At 46.4% G+C, this 16673-nt stretch overlaps 1 long non-coding RNA gene across 2 annotated transcripts; it reads right to left on the bottom strand.

Moving 5' to 3' along the window:
- Positions 1–605: 605 nt before the first annotated feature.
- LOC103163625 lies at positions 606–11646 on the bottom strand. Of its 2 annotated transcripts, XR_003481592.2 has the most exons (5): positions 11549–11646; positions 9046–9141; positions 3457–3606; positions 1909–2022; positions 606–947 (listed from the first exon to the last, which is right to left on the bottom strand). It is a non-coding gene; the product is annotated as an uncharacterized LOC103163625 (long non-coding RNA). The 2 variants fall into 2 exon arrangements; XR_003481593.2 differs by lacking the exon at positions 1909–2022.
- Between the last annotated feature and the right edge of the window lie 5027 nt (positions 11647–16673).

The following is a 16673-nucleotide window of genomic DNA, read 5'->3' as shown; positions in this document are numbered from 1 at the left end:
TCGGACTCTGAGGAGGGCGCCCACAAAGGCAGGCGTTTTGCCAGCTGCTGACCCTGGGAGCAACGGGGTCTTTAATGGTCTCCTCTGAGGTAGAGACCCTCCCTCAGAGGGTGAAATGAAAGGCTGGAGGGGTTTGGGAAACAAAAAAGCAATGAGCCCATTCTCCCACAGTCTCCCTAAGAAGAGCACTTGTGGACACAGCTGCCTTTACACAGTAGCCAGGCGCCCACAGAAGGAGAGGGCCTTGACTGTCCCATGATGTGCCCCGCCTGGGCTGACAGCTGCGCTGGAGCAGGGTGGGGCTCAGGTTGTAGGGAGGGTGGAGGCCCGGGTGCTGGCATCATCCTACCAGGGCATGCCATGAGGGAACGTGAGCTTGGGATCAGCTACGTGCCAAGCTGACACTGACTCTTCTTACAGTTTGTACCGAGGTATCTAGGGAGCCGTGTGACCGACCTTTCTGACACTTGCTCCCTCTCATCTGAAACAGAAGTCATACCAATCATTGACGCAATAGGTACTTTTGAGCCCAATTCTGGATGCTTAAAGCCTTAGTTCCCCCCCCCGTGCCCCCGAGACTGTAATAAAAGCGTCAGGCATAAGCAAACCAGGGGAGAAAGAATTTATTTTAGCTCACAGTTCAGGGTACCGTGGGAGGTGGAGGGTCAGGGTGAGAGGTGGAGGCAGCTGGAGCCGGAAACAGCTGGCTTTATCACCGCTGCAGTCCGGAGGAAGCCACGAACGGCCCGGGCTGCTCACCTGCCTTCTCTGTATAGTTCAGCATCCCAGCCAGCAGGTCTTCGCCAACCAGTTAATCCCCCACAGCTATACCCAGAAGCCCTTCTCCTAGGTGAGTGTAGCTTCTATAGGTCGACAGCACTAGGGATCACACTGGGAATATAATGGAAAACGGAAGTGGGGGCGAAGACGGCAGCCAGGTTCTCACCCTGTAAAATTAAATTATATTCAGTGAGGTGAAGGGGCGGAGCTTCATATTCAAAGGGTGGTGAGGGGGATCTTGGATTTGTTATAGTTAGATAGGTGGGGACTGGGAGAGGGGACAGCATCTCCAACAGAGGGAATAAAGAGTATGGAGTCTTGATGCTAAAGGGAGCATAGTGACGAGAAGGCCTGAGCCGCAGATATACAGGGATGGGGGGGGGCGGGGCAGCGGGAGATGTGGCTGAAGGGAAGAGGGCCCTTAGCTTGGCAAGGGACTACTCTACAATGGTCAGTTCCAGATACCGACTCCACTAGGCTGAGGGAGCTGGCAAAGCATTCTGGGAATGTCTGTGAGAGGCTGGCATTTTAATCAGCGAATGGACGTAGGAAGCTCCACCCTCACCCTGTACGCAGAGTGCTATGCCATCATTTGTGGGTCTGGATAGAATGCAGAAGCAAGGGAGCGGGCACCTTGGACATTAGAAGCTCAGCTTCTCTTGACCTCAGACTCCAGGACTTGCAGCACCTCCCCCGACTTCTTCCATTCTACTTCCTGGTTCCCCGGCCTCAGCCTCATACTGAGAGCTACCTTCTCCACTTCTCTGTTCAGTAGGTGTTCAGCCTTGAACTAAGTCACACTGCACCTACCTGTCATCTCTCCAGGTGGCAGGTGGCCTGTTGTCGGACTTCTCGGAATCCACAGCTGTGCCTTCAGATTCTTCTGATACCCTCCCCTCCTGTTATATATTCCTGTCATCTTTACATATGTATATGTCTGCATGCATATATAAAGATGATATGTCCTGTGTGTCATTGGAAACCCTGACTAACCCATACTCTAAGATTAAGGAGGAGCCACAAATGGGCAGACAAAGAAAAGCCACTCTGTCTGAAGTCTGCCACTCTGTCTGCTCTTCCGTGTGAGCAGGGGTTGATAGGAAGCCTGTGAACCTCCAGAGAACTCACCTGGCTTGCTCTGGCTAGGGGTGTGGCTGTCTGGTGCCTGGGATGGAGCAAGTACTGACTGCATACTTTCCTCAGGGACTAGACAACCAAAGGTAGCCACCATGGAGACAGCAGCTAGGAATATTAAAAGACAGGATTGATGTTTGTCACTGCCTGGTCTGGAAGAGTTACCATCTAATCAATTCTGTTGATGTCAGCTGGGAGCCCATATACAAATTTGAGTGGTGGCTTTAGCCTATATGACTGGGAACATTGACTCTATTCATGACTCTCTGTAGAACTTGAACATGGCTATCCCAGTAAGCACACAGAGGTCACGTGTGAGCAAAGCCTAGTCCTGGATGTACACTCTAAGCCCTGCTTTCTGGCTGGCACCCTTTGGCCAAGCTGAGTTCACAGCCAGGGTGGGATCAATGCAAAGTCACATGTGACTGTGAAGGTTTGAGACGGGAACCACTTGTGCATTGTGTCACACTGAAACTAAATCTCCCTCCCTAGTCTTAACTCCTCTGTTAGAGATTTATTTTATTTTTAATCATGAGTAGATGTGTGGTGGCTTGAATGCGAATGGCCTCTATATAGGCTCTTCCATTTGAGTGCTTGATTCCCAGCTGATGGGTCTGTTTAGAAAGGATTAGGAGGTGTGGACTTGTTAGAAGAGTTATTGGGGGTGGGCTTTGAGGTTTCAAAAGCCCATGCCATTGCCAGTTATATCCCTTTGCCTCTTGCTTGTGAACTGAGATATGTGCTATTAATCCAGCTCCATGCCCACTTGCTTGTGCCATGTTCCCTGCCATGATGGTTATGGACTCTAGTTTGTCTGCAACTGTGAGTCCCAAATTAAATGATTTCTTTTATAGATACTTTGGTCATTAGGAAAGTAACTAAGATAGTATGTACATATATGACTTTGTGTGTGGCTATGTGCACATGAGTCTGGGTCCCACCGAGGCCAGAAGAGGGTGTCAGAGCCCCTGGGGCTGGAGTTACAAGCAGTTCTGAGCCACCCAAGATGAGTGCTAGAAAGTGAACTTATTCTCTGTAAGAGTAGCAAGTGTTCTTAACCATTGAGCACTTTCCAGTGCCTGACTTACGCTGTCTTTTAAAATCAAGGGTTTAATGTTATATTTTCTCTTCTCTTTTCCTTGGAGTCTTTCATTTTTCACTCTACCCCGATTGTAGCTCAGACAATGTAATTTCAACACATAAATCTAAAATAAAAGAAATATCTTAATGATCTCTTAAGAAAGCTGGGCAGTGGGTGTCGCATGCCTTCAATCCCAGCACTTGAGAGGCAGAGGCAGATGGATCTCTGAGTTCGAGCCCAGCCACTCTACAGAGTGAGTTCCAGAACAGCCAGGGCTACTTTCCTTGTCTTGGAAAACTGAGGGGGGAAAAGGGGGCAGTAAGAATGGGGAAGGGGGCATTTAGCTTTCCACGAAACACAATACACAAGTGGCTCCCATCGTTTTAGGTAAAGCAAACAGCAGCAGAAACAGAAATGGTCTGTTGTTTATAGTCCACATCCCTCCCTAGTAGACACTTAACCTTGAGTTTACGTCATTCATTCTCTAGGGCCATGGATCAAGGCTCTTTTGCAGTAAATCATCACGAACTTCCTGTGCATGGAGAAGCATCCTGTAGGTGATCGCGCTGAAAACACCATATCCTTCCCTGTGGTTCCTTCTTGGTCATGGTCTGCGGAAATGTTATGAAAGATTCTTCATTCCCAAGGTGTTCAGCCTGAGCTTTGGCCCCCACCCCTGCAAAGCATTCTTTCTTATTGGTCAGTTTCCAAAATTCATATATCATCCACATAACACCAAAAAGCAAAACAGATACAAACTCCACAGTGTTTGGTTTGCCATGTGTGGGCATTATTCTAAGGGTGTGTTTCATGGGAACTTAGATTTTGTATGGTTCTGCCACGGGGTTATTCAGCTATACAGTGAAATCTGCTTAGTGGGCTTTGGAAGGTTAAGCCACATCATGTACAAAGACGGTGTACTTGGTAAAAAGAAGGAGGAGGGGGAAGAGGAGGAGAAGAAGAAGAAACCTTGGATAGAAAAATGGCACAAATACTATTTCCTTAAATGTGTACTCGTGGCCCTGGCCCTGGCTCTCAATGTTTTTTATTTTTATTTTTCGAGACAGGGTTTCTCTGTGTAGCTTTGTAGACCAGGCTGGCCTCGAACTCACAGAGATTCACCTGCCTCTGGATTAAAGGCATGCATCACCACTGCCCAGCTCCTTGCTTGCAATGTTAGCAATGCTGCATTCACATGTTTAAAATGCACCTGTAGTTGAAGCTCCCATTTGGGGTATACAGGAAATGAATTTATGAGGAGACAACCTCCGCCGCCCCCCCCCCCGTCGCAGAGGCAGCCACAGCAGGGTGTGTGATGAGTTCGAGGTCTGCCCACATCCTACTTTTAACAGTATCATACAAATACATTTTCTCACTGGAGCTCGGCTCCAAGGGCTTATGTTTGGAAGACTAAAGTCACAGGAGCTTTTACTCTGCAAGTGAAAAATGAATCTATTTGATGTAGGGCAGGTCTGTGACCAAGAACCAGAGCAAAGAAAACTCTGAAGCAAATGTAAGATTGTGGCTTTCATGTGAAGTTTCTGGGGCGATTTTTGAAGTTTACATTTATGGATGGGTTGCTGAGATTCAGGGTCTCTGTAGGAATGGGTGTCTGCACTCTACTTTCTACATTTAAGATGGAGAGTCCTGACAGAACCTTACCAGAAATATGGTTTCTTAAAGGTAAAATATGAAAACTTTACTGTTTCTTACTTAAATGAGATCTGGCAATTTCTATTAGTCCTGATCACTATTCCCCAACTCTGCAACACACATACACACACATGCATATGCACACACACATGCTCACATACATACACACAAGTGTACACTCATGCACACACAAGCACACATACATACACATGAGGGTCCACTCACATACACTCACGCATGAGCATGCACATACACACACACACACGCACACGCACACGCACACGCACATGCACGCGTGTGCACAGAGATCCCAGGGTTGCTGACTTTAATTTGTTTCTATGTGATGGTGGTGGGTGGTGTGGGCAGCTGTTACCTGGCATCTGGCTCACCTCATGCACACACTTGTCTTTCAGCTGTTATATTTAAGGCTCATATGTCTCCATCTCACCCAATTCTGTTCTCATTTGTCCTTTGTGAGATAGGTTATGTCTTTGACTCCTTATCGGATTCTTCAAGTGCTGGAGATAGAGCCAAGGCCTCATGTCTATCAGGTGAACACTACCACTGAGCTACAGCCACCACCCCCATTTAATCATTCTCTAGCCATTGTCTTTGTAGACTGACTTCTATGAGCAGGGGAATGAGATTTAGAAATGGAGTTGTCACAGCACAGCAATATTCGGAAGGTCTGTATGAATGGACAGCCCTGTCCCCGCACACTCCACACACAGCCCTGTCCCCACACACTGCACACACAGCTCTGTCCCCTGCACACTGCACACACAGCCCTGTCCCCGCATGCTGCACACACAGCCCTGTCCCCGCATGCTGCACACACAGCCCTGTCCCCACACACTGCACATACAGCCCTGTCCCCTGCACACTGCACACACAGCCCTGTCCCCGCATGCTGCACACACAGCCCTGTCCCCGCACACTGCACACACAGCTCTGTCCCCTGCACACTGCACACACAGCCCTGTCCCCTGCACACTGCACACACAGCCCTGTCCCCTGCACACTGCACACACAGCCCTGTCCCCACACACTGCACACACAGCCCTGTCCCCTGCACACTGCACACACAGCCCTGTCCCCGCACGCTGCACACACAGCCCTGTCCCCGCACACTGCACACACAGCCCTGTCCCCGCACACTGCACACACAGCCCTGTCCCCGCACACTGCACACACAGCCCTGTCCCCGCACACTGCACACACAGCCCTGTCCCCGCACACTGCACACACAGCTCTGTCCCCTCCATAATGTATACTCATCCCTGCACGTTAGCCATTTCCCCCCTAACTGCACTAATAGCAGATGTTACTGTTTAAATGATTTATTTCATATAAGCTGAGAAAGCTCACATGTGGTTTGGGGCTAATTTTTGTCTGATCTTACTTTACACTCTATTTGTTATCTTTCATTATATTTCAGGTTCCTTTGAGTCCGGCTTTATTTGTATGTTTTTTAACTCAGCCTTGACTCCTGGAGTCTTCTCAGACATGCATGTTCACTGTCAGAGGACATCATCCAGGCCATCCATTGCTGTGGCCATATTCATGTAAATATTTTGCCTTTAATGTTATCTCTACACCAGAGTCTAGTTCCTTTCACTTTAATGGAGAATAAAAAAATAACATTGATACAGCCTATCCATGTGTTATGTCTCCTTTAATTTTGGAGAAACAATTATATTATTTATCATTTCTTCAAAGATGAGTTCTGTGTGCCAATTTTCCCTACAATACATTGGTAGACTAGGCAGCCTCTTCTTTCGGGAATTATGGTAGACAGTGTGGCTGTGTATTGGGGTTTCCTCAACCAGCCTATACTAGCCTTATTTATGTCCAATCCATGTTCTACTTTTATAGAGATTTGTTGATAGCATGTTATGCTGGGTCCACTCTACCATGGGTAGTCTACGCACTTGTCTTTCTTTCTTTGCAATCCACTAGACTTTTATTGCTGTATAGGGAATATTGTGTTTTTCTGGAAAAGCTAAGGTTTAATTTATTTTCTTCTATTTGTAGAATTAAAAAAATATACCCACAAGGGAAGGCTGGAACTTTATAGACTGTGGAAAACAAGGCAAAATCATAAATACAAAGCATGCCTGCTGTCCCCAGGGAGGACGGGTAGAGTAAGGAGCCTGGACCTTCAGCCTTCTTGGCACCCTTGGTACCAAACTCTCAGCACAGGAGACACCAAGCCACAGCAGGATACCTCCCTGGACTTTGGAACTTTGGTGTGTAAACCTGCACATTTCAGCCCATCTTCTTTTTAATAGCAGGTTCCTGAGTATTCTTCTGTAATTAGGATTTGCTTGTGTTTGTGTATGTGTCTATCTGTTTGTCTCTGTGTATATTTCTCTCTCTCTCTCTCTCTCTCTCTCTCTCTCTCTCTCTCTCTCTCTCTGTGTGTGTGTGTGTGTGTGTGTGTGTGTGTGTGTGCGTGTGCGCCTGTGTGTGCAAGCATAGGACATCTTGCAGGGACTGGTTCTCTCCTTCTACCATGTGAGTCCCAGGGTGGAGCTCAGGTCATCAGGCTCTGTGGCACGCACCTTTACCTCCTGAGCCATTTCACCAGCCCTGAGTTTATTTCTATGTATATTTTCTCAGTGGCTCCTACAAGCCATTGTAACACCCTTCATTAAATTTTGAAAGAAGAGCTAATGTTTGACACATTGAACCCTTACTGTTTACTCTGATATACTGCTGAACACATCCTGTCCTTTTAAGTGTTGTTACCAATGGTGTCCATTGTTTGCTTTGCAATTTGGTTTAATACACAGTGATACTAACAAGGCTAATTTTCCCTACCGCTCACTGTGGTTGTTTGAAAGAAAACAACCTCTGAAGGGAGTGGCACTAATGGGAAGTGTGGCCTTGTTGGGGGAAATGTGTCACTGTGGGAGGGGCTTTGAGGTCTCATATATGCTCAAGCCATGCCCAGTGAGACAGTCTCCTTCCTGTCGTCTGCATATCAACATGTACCGGCTACCTCTCCAGCACCATGACTGCCGGCATGTCGCCGTGTCCTGCCGTGGTGATAATGGACTGATCTGTAAGAGAGGCACCAAATGTTTTCCCTTTGTCAGAGTTGCTTGGTCATGGTGTCTCTTCACATCAATAGAAAGCATAACTAACACACTCACCATCCCCCTTTCTCCTCCATGTGTTTTCCCATCGTGTGTCTCAAGTGGCCAACAAACAAAGCCTTCTCCACTGTGACAGCAAGCTCCGGGCCCTGACTGGAAGTTTAGTAATTCCCTCACACTCCATGCCTCCTTAGATTTGCTTTCCTTTTCATTAAAAGCAACAATTTCTTTAAAATCATGTGCTTTCCTTTTCATTAAAAACAATGATTTCTTTAAAATCACGTCCCTGCATGTTTGCTAGAGTGAGGTATTTCTTCCCGGAGGCATGCATCACCACTTTTCTTTCCAAATAGGAGATAGTGTAAAATTGTAAAGCACACACCAAACCCTTACTGCTATTTTACGAGTGGAAATTCTGACAGTAGCCAAAGCTTTTCTGTGGACTCCAGCATCCTAAGTCATATTTGAGCAAGGCTGCCTTATGTGCCCCAATGCACGCACCACTTGTTCGTGCAAAGGTCTTATTTTTATTGAGAATAATTCAGACTTCATATCTGCAAGGAAAAATAAGGTTTTGGTATCTGACATTAGTATGAGTCCTCCAGGACATTTGAAATTCTCAACATCTGGGTACAATAAACAATAATAAGGTCCTAATGACGTTCTTGCTGCTCAGCGTCCTTTTAGCAACCTGCTGGAAGATTTTTTTAAAGCCAAATAGCAGCAATAAAGCTTCATGACCACGGGTGTTGTTGGCTCCTATGTCCTGAGGATTCTTCTGAGTGGTGACATGGGGACACATGTGTGTGAGATAGAATTCCTGGCTGAGAGAGACATTGATCACAGCATAGCAGGGGATGCCTAAACTGCATGGATGCGACTCATCCTGCCTCTAGAATTGTGGATTTATGTCACCTCTCAGAGTGGGCACCATAGACCGGGGTCTCAGGAGAATTAAGTCCAAATGGACTCATCAGAACCTCACAAACAAGTCACTCCACTAACGTATTTTTTCTTGACATTTTAATACATTTGGGTTTTTGCACAGCTTTTAAATGTACTCAATAACATGAGAAGGCATTCCACCAGTGCGGGCCTAAGACAAGACCATAACTTACTTGGGAAATTGACCAAAACAAAAATACATTTCTGCAAGAGGTGCTCAGTGACTCTCCTCTCTCTTCTACAGCTTTTGGGTTGGGTCTGTGTACTTGTGCAATGGAAAAAGCAAGGATTTATGGATGAGACCTTGTGGACACCCCCACCTCCTCTCGGCAGGGCCTGTACCATGCTCACCCTCTTTGCCAAAATCTGCTTCCTTCCTCAGGAACACCAGGAAGCTGTCCAGAGAACCATTTCATGGATTCAGGGTCAAGGCCTTTTGAAAGCTCTCTAAATGAAAAAAGTAAAATAGTGCATTTAAATATCTATCTTGAAAACACACGTGTATTTTGTACTTCCAATTGGTCCACTGGACAAATGTGGCATGCTCAAGTTTCTCCCTAGCTGAGGAAGATTTAAATGGAATAAGAAGTAGACATGTAACTGGGCTTTGGTGGTGCACGCCTTTAATCCCAGCACTCGGAAGGCAGAGGCAGGCAGATCTCTGTGAGTTCGAGGCCAGCCTGGTCTCCAGAGAGAGTGCCAGGATAGGTTCCAAAGCTACACAGAGAAACCCTGTCTCGAAAAAAACAAAAAAAAGAAAAAAAAAGAAGTAGACATGTTTGCTTCTATCCTTAAGAACATTCAAGGCTCAATAATGTATCTGGTATTAGGGGATACTGTCTGTGATTAAAAACTACAAAGAGTATGAGATGCTGTTTTCCAAGAAACATCTAATGGTTGTCTTTCTAGATTAAAGGGTCCAGCTCTGCTTTGGGTTTAACATGGGTGTCTCCTGACAAACTCATCCAGGCACATTCTCCGAACAGGTTAGGAACTGTGGCAACAGGGGTCAGGAGCCTCTGGGTATTGACTATACACTTAGGATGTCTCTGCAGTGTTTGGAAAAGGTGTAGGGGATCACAGAAAGATCCCCAAGACCAACAGGCACAGAAATTACCCAAGAAAGCACTGGGCATAGTGACAAGTTTGAAGCCTGCATTGTTCAGAGTCATCTCTGCACTACTCTGAGAACCATAGACCAAAAAGTTCCAGCATGAGATATATAGGGGCATGAAGCTGTGCACCCCTTAATAATGCTTCTATTTGGGGGCACAAGTGGTCAAGGGGCCTTTATTGGGGGCCCTTTATTATATACCCTCTGAGGTGGGGTGTAGAGGTGGTACATCCTCCCATGAGGATAGGCTGCCTGGAGCACTGTAGTCTAAAATTACCACTTCACCACCTCAGTGAGATCTGAGGGTACTCTTGGAAGAAAGAAATAACTTAAGACAAAAATACGCTTTCTAACTTTTATTTGTGTGTGTCTGTGTGTATGTGTGTCTGTGTGTCTGTCTCTGTGTCTGTCTCTGTGTATGTGTCTCTGTGCATGTGTGCCTGTGTACCTGTATGTATGTGTGTTTCTCTCTCTCTCTCTCTCTCTCTCTCTCTCTCTCTCTGTGTGTGTGTGTGTGTGTGTGTGTATGCATGAACTAGAGTCAACCTCAGATGTCTTTACTTAGGTCGCATCCACTTGGTTGAGATGGTCGCTAAGTGACTCGGACTCACCAAGTAAGCTAGACTGGATTGATGGTGAGCCTCAGGAATCACCCAGCCTCCATCTCCCCAGAGCTGAGACTATAGGCATGCACCATCACACTGGACTTTTCACTGCCATTCTGGAGGCTGAATTCAGTTCCTCACACATGTGCACTTTACTCGTTTTGAAACTGGAGCAGTTAGCATGAGATCTCTCCTGAGTCACACTGAGTGTGGATTCACTTTTATAATCCGAGTCTGACTGGAATGACTTGCATGTTGGACATTACGCAGAGAAACACAGGACTAGACACACCACTGTGAAGGTGTCAGATGTCCAGCAACATAAGAAGCCAACAAACAGGAACCAACAAAACAGCCCTTTGCAATAAGAAACACCAGTCAGGGTCATCCAGTGGCAGGAAACAGGCCATCTTGGTCTTCGACATCTCCCCTCCTAGAGGCACATCAGGGGCTAGAAGGCCTCCCGAGAATCGAGCAATAATTAAGATGTGGAAGGCAGTGGTAGAATGAAATGAACTGCATCGTAAACGTTGATAACACACACACACACACACACACACACACACACACACACACACACACACACACACACACACACACACATAAAAACCAATGCAAGAATACGAAGACGCTTTAGAGAAAATGACAATACCTACAAATCTCCCCGCCCCCAACTTCAAGGAGATTTTGAAAAGGGGCGGAGCTAAGGAAAAGCATGCTAGCAGGCTCTATGCTTGTTTTTCCATTCTGTGTGCGTGTGTGGGGGTGGAGGGGCAGGGGCAGTTCATAGGAATGTTGATGAAGGGCATGTATGCGGGATTAGTCAAACGTAAGCCATACCGCTGTTGGCGAAATAAACAGAAAAGACACAAATCTCAGAAAAGACAGCCAGCACTACTCGAGCACCCCAGCGAAGGAAAGGGACTAAATGAGAAACACAAGAGAAATGTAAACAGAAATCACGAGCTAAGATGGAACTAAGAACGCCTCCCAATAAGTTAATACAATAAAACAAGATGAAACCTCAGGCTGTTTAAGAACAAGCACAAACTTGTATCTATTTCCAAAATATTCCTTTAAAATGTGGGCACGGTCTTGGCAGAGGAATTTGTTGACAGCATGTGCTCTCACTCACCGCAGAAAAGAGAAGTCAGCAGGAAAGAATGAATTCAACCATCTAATTCAACTATGTCCTTTGGATAAGAGCTGGCTGCAGCAGACATGGCAGGGAGGGACAGACTGACTCAGCTCTTGGGGAGGTGACATTCTGGGGAGGTGGGAAGAACCAAGGACTTACACCAGTCCCTTTAAACAGAGAAATCAGTTTTTTATTATCGCCGTTTGTGCCTATAAATTTCACACAGGAAGCATCAGATTAAATCCCCACTACACGACCAGATCCTAAAGTGCAACCCATTTTGTGGGCTTTTTTATTTTTTATTTTTTTTGAGGCAGTGTATCAAGTAGCCCCAGACTGGCTTTGAACCCACTGCACAATCAAGCATGGCCTTGAACTTTGATCCTTCCTCCTCCTGAGTGTTGGGATTACATGCCTACACCAGCACAGCCTGTAAACGTGATTCCAGGGGGTGGAGCCCAAGGCTTTATGTGTGGCATTCAAGCACACTACCATGGTGCCACCTCCCATTTTCTACACCGAATTTGCCAGGGTAGGCACCTTCCCCGTGTCTGTGAGTAGAGCTCATCTCTCTTCTACCACTCTACCTATGAGGCTCGGCCTCTGGGTGACTCTAAAAGGCCCTGAACTTCACATGGGCACTTCTTCAGAAGGACAGTCAATAGGTGGAAGGAAACTTGAATCCAAGCCATTGCTCTGCTCAGAACAGGAGATGGAAGCATTGTGGTTGGGGCGAGGCAGTGTCTAGAGGAGTGTGACAACCTGAACCCTCTCTAGAACCTGTTGGTCATGACACCACAATAGAAGCTTTCTGTCAACCACTGGCATGGCTTTACTACAGTGTTACAGTGTTCTGAAGCTATTCTGAGTGACTGGGAGATAATCACACTTGTAACATCTTACATCAGTGCGAGGGGTTTCTGCCCATTCCCACCGGGGACTGGGTTAGGATGGGGTGTCTGAGACCAAGCTATGCCTGCCCGCTGTGTATTCCAGAGATGATGCTTGAAAACAATGAACAAGTCCAAAAGGTGCTGGGGAAGGAAGGAACTAGAGGCAGAGGGCCCTACAGAGTATGTCACCTCTGTAGGCACCTAAGCATATTCCTGCTGTGAACCTGTGACACTGCCGAGAATGTGTGTCCCAGTTGTAGCCACAGAATGTCTGCTGCTTGTCATCAGAATTAAGGGATGTTGGGTGTTACAGCTGTTACACCCACTCCTGGCCGTATAGCCAAAGACCTTAAGTATAATAGGGTCAGTGTTGTGAAAGTCACAATCCTATTGAGGAATGAAAGGTGCCAATGAGACACCGGTCTTGTGACAGCATCTACTAAAAAGCTGTGTCACCATTTTCTTTATCCTAACTTCTTCTATTATCATTTGATAAATTGATACCTTATAGATTCATTTTATTATGTATCTATCTGTCTATCTATCTATCTATCTATCTATCTATCTATCTATCATCATCATCATCAGAAACAGGGTCTCACATAGCCCAGTTCCCTATGTAGCCAAAGATGGCCTTGAACTCTGGATCTTCCTGCTTCCACTTCCTGGGTGTCAGGTTTACAGGTGTGCAGCACCCTTCCCCATTTCCACAACCTGGAGATCCATCCCAGGGCCTCTCTCATGCTGTATAAATACTGCATCATCTGAGCTACAGGCCCAGTCCCAGGACTTTAAGAAACACTTAAAGTTATTCTTTGACAGTTTCATATGTGCGTATAATGAATGCATTCACCCCTCACCCTCTCTTATGTCCTCCTACTCCCCGACCACCTTCCTGCTTCCCAGTGAGTCTCCCTCCAACATTCATGTTGTCCTTTATTTCATATGGATCCTGAGTTTAAATGGAGTTGCCTGCCTGAACATAGACATGGAGTTATTTAATGGAGCATGGGAAACTTGCAAGTGGCTATACCACTGAGGAAAAATTACCCGTGTCCCTCAGCAGCCACCAGCTGCCCATAGGCCCTCAGCTAGGGCTTGGGATGCAGGAGCCCTTCTCACATCCCAGATATTGATGGGGTTACAACCAGTCACAACTGCGAGTTCGTGAGTGCAGTGGCCTTGCCATGTCCAGCAGACAGTACTTTATGGCACTTCTTGTCCTCTGGCTCTTAGGTTTTTTCTGGCCCTCTTTCTCTGTGTCCCCCAGCCTTGGAGGGTGTGATGTGAGTGTCCCATTTAGAGATGAGCACTCAACAGTCACTTACTCTTACCACTTTGACCAGTTAGGGGTCTCTGCAATAACTTCTCATCCACTTGGTTCACTGACCAAGGTTAAGAAGAGCACTGATTTGTGGGCAAAAATATAAATATTGAGGAAGTGTTTTGACAACATGTTCATTTATGAAAATCACATCTGTACTTCCCATTAGAGCCTATGAACTCTCCCATGCAATCGCAGTTCTTTGTACTCAGCTATACTTCAGCTGTGCTGACCTAGAGAGCTTCCTCGCTCTTCTCCGTGCTCCCTCCACCCCCAGTGTCATCCTTGCATGTAGACCCCAGATGAATCCCTGTTCATTCTAGGATCCAGTGGGGAAAACAACCAGATACTTGTGTGCATGGTCTTCACAAAGCTGTGTTTGTGCTAGGGGACAGTTACACACCACAGGCTGTGGATGAGAGCCAGTGCCATCTAAAGTAGTGGTCACGACAGAGCTGACTCCTGAGGAAGGGTTGTGAAATCATGCAAGCAGCTGAGAGCAAGCAGGTAAAGGTCATGTTCGATGCTCGAGGTTCCTAACCTGTGACAGACGGGAGGGCTGATATCCTGGGCAGAGTCCAGGCTGCTCCAGGTCCTCATCTGTTCCCAACAAGGAGGCTAGAAAGCCAGTGAGCTCCACTGTGGAAGGAGCGGGAAGCATGGCGCATCACCCTTCTACAGGGAGGATTCAGAGCATCATATGGACACTGAGGAGAAGCCCAAAGGATCCTCTGGCATGACATGTTTCTGAACAAAGGAGGGCCACTGCCATGTCTCTCAAACCTTGTTCCTAAAGAATGTCCCCCTGGGTGTTTACTTTGCACACCGTGTAGCATTCTTCCAGGTGATCTGGCTGATAGAAAGCCTTTTACAGACCTTCCTGTCATCCCTTGACTCAATCTTCAATGCACAAAACAAACCCTGGGGAGCTTATTATACTGAGATTCCTGGGCTCTGATCCAAGCCTACTGAATCACAGTCTCCTTTGGTGGTCCCAATGCTCTTGAGTTAGGCACTCCTTCTGCGGTCAACTACGCTTTCTATAGGTAGGAGGAGGGGCTTTATCTATTTGCCATTCCTCCATTCTGTCCATCAGCCTACTTACTAATCTATCTGGCCATTTTCTAGTGATTTAGCCACTCATCTGTATTTCTTTCCTTTCTTCCCTCTTTCCTTCATTCTTTGTCTTCCATCCCTTTGCCCAAACATTCATTTATCCTGCCCACCTACCCACTCACCTATCTACCCTTTTACCCAACCATTTTTCCATTCATTCATCAATCTATGCTTTTATCATTCATCATGCATACATTCATCCATTCATCTGTCCATCCATCCATCCATCCACTCATCTATCCACACATCTATATATTCATCCACCCATCTACTCAGAGATCTATCTAGTCCTTTATCCATCCACTCATTCATCTCTACCCATGAATTTCCCCCATCTACCTACATATCCACCCATCCGTCCATCCATCCACCTACCTATATACCTATTCCCTCATCTACCTACCCAGCCATAATCTATCCATCTGTCATACCTCTCTATCTTTGCATTTAGACACCCAACCATTCATTGAAATGCACATTGAAGATTTACTATGTGCCAGGCACAGAGTAAGAAGTAGAAATTATGTAGAAGGTAACACAGATATAGTTCTGCTGTCAGAAATGTGGCTTGGTGTAAGGGAAGCTATGTAGTATGTTTGGAGTAATAAATTAGGGAAACTGGAAGCAAGAGACAGTGGCAGGGAATGTGAAGAGGGAGCTGGAACTACAACACGAGGGTTTGGGAAAATTCTACAGGAATGTAGCATCCGCCTTGAAGATTTATAAAAACACAGAAGAATCATGTGGTAGTTTGAATAAATTGGCTCCCAGAGGTCCATAGGGAGTGGCACTACATAGGAGGTGTGGCCTTGTGTGTCACTAAGGGGTGGGCTTTGAGAAGCTCAAACCAGGAATAGAGTGGCTCACTGTCACTTCCTGCTGCCTGTGGGTCCAGATGTAGAACTGTCAGCTTCTTCTCCAGCACCACATCTGCCTGCAGGCTGCCATGCTTCCCACCATGGTGACAATGGGCTAAACCTCTGAACTATAAGACAGTCCCAACTAAATGTTTCCCTTTATAAGAGTTTCTGAGCTCATGGTGTCTCTTCACAGTGATAAGACAAGTCAGTACGAAGATATCCTCAGGGGAGAAAGTCCCCATCTGAGACCACACAGTGACCTTTTCTAGTGCAGGTCCAGGAAGAACTTTTGTGGTTCAGGGGTGGCTCTAGAAACAGAAAGCCAATACAGCTGTGCCAGGGAGGCCAGAGGGAAGAGTTGCTGTCTAGGATGGGACTAAGAACTCTGTTTCTTACTCTGGTTGAGACAGGAGGCCTGTGGAAGGACTGAGTCCTGTGCCCCATGATCTGACAGGTTCACTCTGTCTGATTAGAGTGACCTTCTAGAAAGAAAGGTGTTGTTGGTTGTTTTTTTCACTTTGTATCCTTTGCTCTTTTTGGGGTGACAACCACTCAGCTCCCAAATAAATCACATGGAGACTTATTATTACTTATGAATTCCAGGCCTTAGCTTGGCTTATTTCTAGCCAGCTTTTCTTAAGTTATCCTATTTAGCTTTTGCCTCTGGGCTTTTTACCTTTCTCTATTCTATGTTCCTTTCTTTCCTTCTTACTCCATAGCTGACTGTGTGGTTGGCCAACTGGTCCCTGGCATCCTCCTCTCCTCCTTTCCTTACTCCTTCTCTTCTCTCTTTTCTGGAGCCTGGATTTCTCCTCCTTTTTATTCTCTCTGCCTGGTAGTCCTGCCTATCCCTCTCCTGCTTAGCTATTACTGTTCAAATCATTGTTAGACCAATCAGGTGTTTTAGACAGGCACAGTAACACAGCTCC

The sequence above is a fragment of the Cricetulus griseus genome, chromosome 2 (genome assembly GCF_003668045.3).
Source record: "Cricetulus griseus strain 17A/GY chromosome 2, alternate assembly CriGri-PICRH-1.0, whole genome shotgun sequence".
Lineage (NCBI taxonomy): Eukaryota > Metazoa > Chordata > Mammalia > Rodentia > Cricetidae > Cricetulus > Cricetulus griseus.
The sequence above is the reverse complement of the archived record's forward strand: the minus strand, read 5'-3'. Positions and strand labels throughout refer to the sequence as shown.